The sequence below is a fragment of the Peromyscus eremicus genome, chromosome 4, assembly GCF_949786415.1.
Source record: "Peromyscus eremicus chromosome 4, PerEre_H2_v1, whole genome shotgun sequence".
NCBI lineage: Eukaryota > Metazoa > Chordata > Mammalia > Rodentia > Cricetidae > Peromyscus > Peromyscus eremicus.
Window position 1 is genome coordinate 74540678 of NC_081419.1, and position 10266 is coordinate 74550943.

The following is a 10266-nucleotide window of genomic DNA, read 5'->3' on the forward strand; positions in this document are numbered from 1 at the left end:
AAGACACGGCCTAAAGTCCTAATTTTATTTAATATTTACTTAATATATTTAAGTATCTTTGTTTTTCAAATCAAGTCATATTCTCAGATTCTGGTATTGAGAATTACAACAGCTTAATATTAGCTATTCTAATCTGGGAAAATTTGGTCAGCAATAGAAGAGATATTCCAAAAATCTCATAAATACTTATATAAACTAGTAGTTTTCATTTAGATATTTTCATAATAAGCATCAATATAAAAATTGTATTTAATTTTATTAAGCTTGTAAGACTAGACCAAATTCCCATGACACAGGGAAGGGTTGTGAATAGCCTAACGTTAACTAAATATGCTACAGTTGAAAGCAGCCCAAGGCTTTTGTATTTTCTCAATGAAAATGAGGCATATCTTAAACTACATACAAGATTTCTGAAATTGTAGACTTTATGCAAATTTTATTTTCACTGAGATAGTATATAACTTTGCATTACAAATACTTGGCAATCATATAAATTACTCTTTTGTTTAAATACAAGCAAATTGCTTCTGTTGGAATATGACTGATAATTGCCCTGCACATATTTTCTATCTATGCATATCTTTGTAAATTAATTTTTAAGTTCTTTATAGACTTCATATTAGGCTCTTTAAATTTTCTTTGAACCCATAATAACATCTTATTGAATCTCTTTTCAATTAAAGGAATAAATCAAACCATACACATTCCCATTTAATATTTGTATGAAAATCATAATTTAAAACTTTAAATCTAATTATCGTTTAACTATTTTAATTAATGAATGAATTAATTTCAGTTAATTAATTCATTCATTAATTAACTGAAAATCTATGACCCACTTAATTAAAATTTCATCCTTGTTTCTTGATATGTGTATTACATGCAAAAATGTTTCTCACATGGAAGTGTCTTGCAGTTTTCATAGGGTAGCTATGTAAAATGCTTAGCATCTTGCTGTTTCCCTACACTAAAAGTTTGTTTTTACTCTACATTGTAAACTATTGCGTATTTTTGGAATTTAATACATACTATACCCAGATATTTGTCAGTTACTAGTAGAGAATAGTGGAGACAGGGGGTTTTAGGATAAATTAATATATGCAGATTGAGAGGAAGAGTTTTGTATAAATTCAAAAATATACTAAACATTATAAGTGCCACAGTCACCAATGTGTCAAAGGATGTCTTTCCCCCAATCTTCCTGCCAAGTTTTACACATAAGTATATTCAACTTCCTCAAGAATAAAAATTAACTTTAATGTTTAGTTCACATTGAAATGCTTCTCTTTCTCCTACATATTCAGTGATTTAGCAGAGGTGTATATGAAGTAGATGGTAATCAGAACCAAATCCTTAGGAGTACAACTTCCATTTTGAGAATATAAAAAATAATATATTGTATGAAATTTAATAAAACAGGGGAAGATAGAGAGCTGAATTGAGCATTAAGGTTCAATTATGACTTGTACTATTATTTTAGGCATGATAAAAGGCAAGATTTTAGTGTTTTGTGATACATTTTGAAATGCACTAGTAGTTTTCATTTAGACATTTTCATAATAAACATTAATTAATTTCAATTGTATTCACATATTTATTGTCTTTCTTCCATTTTCATCAATTCCTCCCCTCCCCTCACACTCCCTCTCCTCTCATGTGTCTTTTCTTAGGGTTGTTTATAGGAGCATAGATAAGGATTGTCTGAAAAACATGAAGACTGGAATCTTGGATGACGTATGATATTGCAGGTTCTGGAGTATCTTCATATTTTCAGAGATCACTGATATTTTAACATTGTATTTTTCAATATTTACAAGATAAGCATGTGGCAGAGAATGCTTAGGGCCATTTCAGAAACTGTAATTCTGTCCTAATCCCACATCAAAATCCATTTTATCTAGTCAACTCTTCAACTCAAACATAGATTTTAATGTTAAACTTTCTAAGGCAATACAATCCAAAGTTATTTTAACCAGATTCTTAGATCTTGAGGGATAAGGTCAGGAAAATAGTAAAAGTCTTTATTTTCCATGAATAAGCCATAATGTTTCTAGAAGATCAGAAATCTTTGTTTGAACAGTAAAAACATGGCAATTCATAATATACAACATTCTCAATTCTGAGCTGAAGTATTTCAAGTAACATTTGTTTTTGCCTTATGTATATGTGTTTTTGCTCTATGTTTAGTGCAATATACACAGGAATACCCAGAGTCAATACTACTGTGAAATCATACAATGTAATACAAGTAACCACTGTCAGAAATACCTCAGATGTGTGAGCTATTTCATTTTAAACTTAATCTTGTTTGATGTGCATTCAAAACCTTTTTCTTCTTATAAGAATTTTTGTGACACCTACATTAAAGTGTACAATCCCATACAGGATCGGTCCCACTGCTTAAGAAACTGAGCTCTACATGGATAATTATTTTCCATAATCACAAACTGTAGTGAAAATAATAATTGCCAAATGTTTTGAGTAACATTTTCCTTTATTAAACATCATAAGCAAAGTTTTGCTAATTTTGCTAAAATTTGCTGAAAGAAACAAATTATAATGTAAGAAGACAAAAGAAAGTAACAGTATAATATTTGACAGTTGTATTGATGTTTAAAAGTTTATTTTTAAGGTAGTTTTAGCTCTAGAAAAAATTGTGGTGAAAAAATATATTTCCTATATATTTCTTGTCCCCAAAACAGGCAATGTTTCCTGCTGTGAACCTCTCACTCCAAACTAGCAGATTTGTTATAAGCAAAAAATCAACACTGGAACATGACCAGACCACAGGTCTTCCTTCAAAATCCATACGGTAGATGAGAGTTTACTGTTGTGTTGTACACTCTGAGTTTTCACAAATGCATCAAGACAGGTGGTATACATAAGCAAAAATATTTAATCGTCCTCAGTGTTGTATGTCTTCTGTATATTCCTTCTCCTTGTCCCTTAAGCTATGGAAAGCAATATTAATCATTTTACAATCTCCATTTCAGACTTGCCTAGAATACCACATCTGGAATAAAAACACAAATTCATTTCTAATTGGCTTATTTAATATAATCTTATTCATTACTCTTTCTTCATAACTCTTTATGTCTTCATAAATCATTGGATATCTGCCACAAACAACACTACACTTCCTGGATGATACACAATTTATGCATCTAATGAAGTGGTATTGCCCATACCATTTGTGACTTGCATGTTTTCTCACTGATGTGTTTCAAATTTTGTGTAGTTGAGTCCTTTATCTCCTTTAGCCTTTGCTCCTATTTTCTTCCTGTCTGTTTGCTTTGTTTTTCTGTTATTGGTACAGTTGTTGGCAGAGAATCTTTATTCTTTTTACTGCCATGAGGTCAATCTTATCAAATTCTTCCTCCATGTATTATGCAATGAATGAAAGAGTTAGCAATAACCAAAGTCATAAAGTTTTCTCCTATATAATAATTTAGGACCTGTATATATTTTCATGTTATATTTGGGTTTATTATGCATTGTGATTTAATTTTTGTGATGGACATAATCTATGTGATCCACTTCAATTTTAAATGTAGACACTCAGTCATCTGATGCTGCTTTTTCTTAAAGATGATCTTTGCTCTATTGTTCCGCTGAGCAATAATTTTGTTAAAGGGCAGTTTTCTGTATTTAAGTGTGTCTGTTTCTGAAGGACACACACACACACACACACACACACACACACACACACACACGCTCATATATATGTGAGCAAACATGTATTGATTTGCTCATTGATTTCATTGGGTATTCTCTGATAATATGCTATGGAACAAATATTCCATAATACTATAGTTGGTTTTAAGAAGTTTGAAATATCTTCAGGAGTTAAAATACGGCAAACCACAGTTTGGTCAAGCATTGCGTTTTGTTAATTTATTGCCTAGGTTTTGAGGCATATATTATGTGATATGCCATTATGTTCATTTACTCTGTAACATTTAAATGAGAAACAAATCATTACAAATTTCCTACTTTATATCAACTTTAAAGGATTTAGAATGTGGCAACCTGTTGTTTAGGAACTGAAATTAAATTAAATGCTGTAGACTTAGTGAATAAATTGCAATATATTAAGTTGACTTATAATTTGTGAGAAATATAATATATATATATGTGTGTGTGTGTGTATGTGTGTGTGTGTGTGTGTGTGTGTATACACGTATATGTGTGTGTGTCCCATATAATAAAATATGACAAATATATGTGACTCATTGCTTCTCTAAATTCTAATTTACTTGAGGTTCTCACTTGTCATTTTTCAATCCTTAGATACTGTTAAAGAAAACTATTTCATTTAACTTTTCACACTTCATTTAAATGTCTTTATATCTTTTTCATAAAAATAAACCACTAAGTGTGAACAAACAATGACAGAATTTAATTGAATCAAGCTCCTATGTTTCATTGTGGAAATAATTGTACTATATTTATTTAGGTCAAAACTCTTATTGTAAGATACAATGTAACATGAATCTTAAAGGGTCTTATTAATAAAACATGGGAGCCAGATATTGGGGTGAACGTGAAAGATCAGAGATACAGAACAAGCCACAGCTAACCTCACCTCGCCAATTCCTCAGTTGATCTTGTTGTCTCAAACTGGAAGCCTCTGTGCCCTCATCTGAATGGATCTCAGCTGAACTGCTGCTAAAAACCTAAAAGCTTAACAAACTTACTTCTTGGTCCTCATGCCCTATATACCTTTCTGCTTCCTGCCATCACTTCCTGTGATTAAAGGTGTGTGATTAAAGGCGCCTGGCAGTTTCCAATGTGGTCTTGAACTCACAGAGCTCTGGAGGGATCTCAAGTGATAGGATTAAAGGTATGTATGCCATCATTTTCTGGCCTCTATATCTATCTAATGGCTATTCTGTTCTCTGACCCCAGATAAGTTTATTAGGATGCACAATATATTGGGGACACAATATCACCACAATACAATGATATATAAAAGTTTGTATTAAAGACAGACACTATGCCCAACTAGACTTGGAAGGACTCACAACTATAATATACACCACCCATCTACCATACTAAAAATTAATCTGAATGGGATGGAGCATTCTTAAAAGAAAATCTGCAATAATTTTGAAGTTTGATTTTGAGAATGATAGTAAACAATAGCACCCTGTTATTTAGTATGCACACATATTACCAGAACTGAATTATAGTCAAGACGATCACCACCACAGCAACTGCATCTGGAATTACAGCAGCAAAATTCATGAACCTTTGTACATCCCAGATTTTTGTCAAAGATTATTATCATATTTCAGTACACAAGAATTTCAAAACCCGGACTTCTCCTATCTTATGTAGTTTTGTTTAAATGTTTGAATGCCTTGCAAATATTTCCCAGTTTGCTTTCCACCCAGGTTGGACATGCAACAGGAACTTTGTTAGTCTTATGTATATTGAAAAGAAAACAAATCTACCTATGGTAAGCAGAACTTTAAAAATAATTATTATTCTTTTATAACTTGAAATTTTAATCCCATCATTTTATCCTTTGCTTTACTCCCTCCAAGTTCTGCCATATATCTCTCCTTGAAATTTTTCATAGCTTCTCACTTGGATTGGTATTACATGCATGTATGCACATGTGATATATGTATATGCATGTATATGTTATTCCTAAAGACATAAATACAAACTTCTGGGTCTATATAATGTTACCTGTATATATGTTTTCAGGGCTCACCGTTTGGTATTGGACACCAATTTGTTGGCTCTTCTCAATGGAGTTATTTGAGGCTTTTCTATCCTGAAATAAGTAAAGGTTCATTTGAATGGGTTTTGGTTTCTGCTGACTCACTACAGCACAAATATTTACTTGAATCAAACATGGAAAGTATACCAATATTCTATTAGATAACTCCATTTGAAACTTCTAATTCTTTATTCTGTGGCTACATTAATCTTTCCCTTTATGCCTTCAATTAATGTGTTTGGACTCATTCAAATTTGCTTTCACAGCATCTTCATCAAGAACTTGCATATTTTTATTATTGACTAGAATTTTAAAATGCATTTAGATTGATGTAATTCTTACTTGGAAGTTATGATTTCTAAAATTTCATAGAAAAATAGTATTTAAAGGATTTCTTGTCATGTATAGAAACAAAAATTTTTATAACTATAGTTATTATGTTGCTGTTTCATGTTTTAAGTTACTGAAGACTCTGAGTCTACCATTTGGATATAGTTGAGACTCACAGGCAAGTACAGCCATTTCTCAGCCGTTTGTTTACTATAATAAAGTAGTTCAGGCCAGGTAATGTTTAAATAACACAGATTTTTTTCTCCTAGTTCTGGAGGCTATGGCTTCCAAAATCAGGGGAAGAACATATTTGATATGTAGAAATAGCATAACAGCTTTCATCTGTTTCAGAGCTGATTCTTGCTTGTTGTAGCCACACATGGGAGAATAACCATGAGTGGTAGACTAATCCCACAAACATCTTTTTTTTTTCATTTCTGAGGGCTCTACCCTATATGACCTAATCATCTCGCAAAAAAACCATCTATTGATGTTATATCATTGGGTTCTAAGTTCCAATACACTAAATTTTAGATGATACAAACTTATAATCCATAACAAGTTATATAAAAATTGTGTATTAGAAAAGAAAGAGATACTTTAGATATATCTTAATTAGAAGTTGTTGCTATGAAGATGAAGCTGGACTAAACTGAAATAATACTTCTTATGTATTGACTATGGTATCATAGCTGTTTTTCTCCAATTGATTCTTAGAAGGGGATATAAATCTTACAGATGCCACCAACTATCAAAGTCCTAATGAGAATATTGCCATATAGATTTTGGCTTGGGCTATTGCTGTAGTTGTCAAATTTTTGGAGCGAAAATTTTATTTTCATAAGGGACTAAACATTGTTTATATTAATGTCCTGCTTTTACTTTTTCTTTACACATGAAAGAACTTAGACTATCAATATAAAAGTTTAAGACTGGCACAAAATTCAAAACACCAAATTGTCCACTTGCTTTACTTGATCAGGACTTGTTATTTGAAGAGAAAAGTAAAGCATAAACTACACTTCCTTTCTTATACAAACAATCTGCATATGACATAATGTCTTACATTTATAACCATCAGACATATTTGCTGTTTTATGCACATTCTTTTTTTTCCAAGAGACTATTCTAACCATGCTTTGTTGACAGCATCTTAATTGTTTAATATTAAAAGCAGCTGTGTCTTGACTCAATTACAGGATCCTGTTTGTCATCATTCTTCTCCAGAAATAAATTAAATGTTAACATCAGCTACAAGGAAATGTGCTCACATAGGCATTTCTATTCTTGACCTCTTTGCTTCTTAAGTGTATCAAATGGAAACACTCAAGGAAATGACTTTGTTACAATGCCAGGTCTGTTGGCACATAGCACCCAAAAGATGCTGGTCTTGGCTGTAACTAAATCAACATAATTTTTTTTTTTTAGGTATGCTACTCAACTTAGGGATTTTTGTGTGCATATTTTAATGTAATCATCTTATCTTCATAAAATATAACAGGAACATATGTTTCCAGAAGTGTCCTTTTGATTTCCTCAAATGTTGAGCAACAGATCATGTGAATAGTTGTGAGCACTTAAAAAGAAACTGTTAGACAAAATGACAAAAAAGAAAGGAATTGTGAGGGGCTCATTTGACAACAATGAGGAAGGGTGGTGGTTTACCAAACAGAATAAAAAGGGGGTTACTAAATACTTACATTGTGTCAGAGGAAGGTATATTCTTCCAATTCAGATTCATGCTCTCTTCAAATAACTTACAGAAAGGCATAGCAAGTCAATAAGCAAATCACGTCTTTTTATTTAGAACTGGAAGCAAAACATCCATAACGGGAAGCAACATGGACAGTGTGACTGAGGACAGCACTTGGGGAGTTCTGGTGGCATTACTGTGAATTACTTAAGTCAGGGGTGTTTGTAGGTTCAAGCCACTTTACTGTTCCCTCCTTTGCTGTGCATTATGTCATTAAGTTATATCAAGGCTACATCAGCCCAAGTCATGGAAAATTAGTAATGTCAGGAGGCAGTGTGCTGGGATCGATTTTCTTGTAAATTTGCCTCTAATGTTTCAGTGACACAAAGGGAAAGATGTGATGTGGTCAATGGGGTGAGTGGCATGCTCAAGCCCTGAGTGTACCCTCATGTGTCCTGCTGGCAATGATTTTGAAGATCTTTGAGTGGCCAAAGCAGATTATTTCCACTTTTTAACTGACCAGAGAATTTACAGTCAGTCTGATTAAGAGCGAAACAACAGGGAGATAATTTAATTAAAGGATATAATCACTGTCCCTGATCTCTGACTTCTTGCCAAGTAATCCATTCTGAATGAGCTAGAATTATTTTTGACCAGTCTGAAGTTAGAGTCCAAAGTTTATATTTTTAAAAATCAACTGGCAATACTTATATAATATAGCTTTGGGCATAAAATTTAAGAACTGTTTATAAAAATACATAATGTATTTATATACTTATATGAAACATAATATAATATAGAAATATATGTTTCCTTCTTCTTTGGAAGACCTAGTATTCACTATAGGAAAAATAACTAAATTTACCATAGAATTGAAATAGGTAAGGTTGGAGATGAAATTTTGGGATTGATTGTGGTATGACTTTTAAAGAGGAGTAGAATTTTTGAACCATGATGAATTAAAATTTCCCAGATTCACATTTGAAACAAATAGCCTTTGGATGAAAAATCAGGACAGATTTAATGTTGATAAAAGATGTAATATCAAATTTATAGTGGTAAAAATAATAAATATAAAGCCATTGATGGTTAAGATTTCATATTCATTTTTATAAGCACAATCAACTTATTTTTTACCTTGGGTAGGTATAACCAAATTTTTATAAGATTAAATTAAAACTTATTATTAAACATATGTTAACAAGTATAATTTCAAAATAATTGGTCTTAAATTTTTGATAGGTGATATAATCTCAAAACTAAAAGAGAAACTTTCTACACTAAAAAAATAAGTATTAAGAAAAAGAATGAAGACTGTGGGGCTGGAGGACTGGTTCAGCAGTTGGGAGCACTTGCTGCTGTTTCAGGAGATGGAAGCTGGGCAGGCCCTTGTAGGGTAAGGGACCTAGAAAGTAAGCAATATTGAATTTTGTCTCTGACTACATAGAAATGTCATTGGTGCTGTGTGCATTTCTGTCCTTTCTAGAGGCCCAAGATGCTAGAGGGGAATTCTGCTTTCCTGGTTTTGTTTCTTGTCTCCCTTCCCATAAATGATCAAAACCACAAGGGAGAAAAGGACATGACAACACTGAAAGGCACTTGGACCCCTTGTGCCAAACTGGATGACCAGCTCATCTCCCCTGTGCCTCATCTTAGTTTTGCCACAGGCCCATCAAAAGAACCTGGAATAAGTCCTTTATCAAAGTTCCACTATAAAGGTGTCTTCTATTTCTTTGAATCTTTCATTTATAATCCTACAAACTCTAAAAGAGATTTTCAAACTCAGTCTCCCTTTGTCCATGAATTTCATTTTTCAAATTAATAACAAAAGGCCAGCTTTGCTATGGTGGGCATTGATTTGTCTGGGACCTATCCACCTACAGTTACACTAACTTGAGGAAAGAATAAAACCCTGGATCATTCTCCAAGACTCCATTCTTCCCACATCAACATGGAAGACTTAATTCTATTTCCCACTTTCTCTTCTATGAGGTTCAGTGTAACTGGATTTATGTTGAGATCTTTGATCCACTTGGACTTGAGTTTTGTGCAGGGTGATAGATGTGGATCTATTTGTGTTCTTCTACATGCTGCCATCAAGTTATGCCATCACCATTTGCTGAGATGCTTTCTTTTTTTCCATTGTATAGTTTTGGCTTGTCAGAAATCAGGTGTTCATAGGTGTGTGGATTAATGTCAGGGTCTTCGAGTCTATTCCATTGATTCACAGGGTGGAGCTCCTGGAGTACAGTCGAAGAGATGGAAGAGGGATTATATGAGCAAAGGGGTCAAGATCATGATGGGGAAGCCCACAGAGACAGCTGACCTGAGCTAGTGGGAGCTCAAGGATTCTGGACTGACAGCTGTGTAACCTGCATGGGACTGAACTGAACTAGGCCCTCTGAATGTGGGTGACAGTTGTGTAGCTTGGGAAATTTGTGGGCCACTGGCATCCCTAGTGTGTGAACTGGCTTTTTGAAGCCCATTTCCTATACAGGGATACCTTATTCAG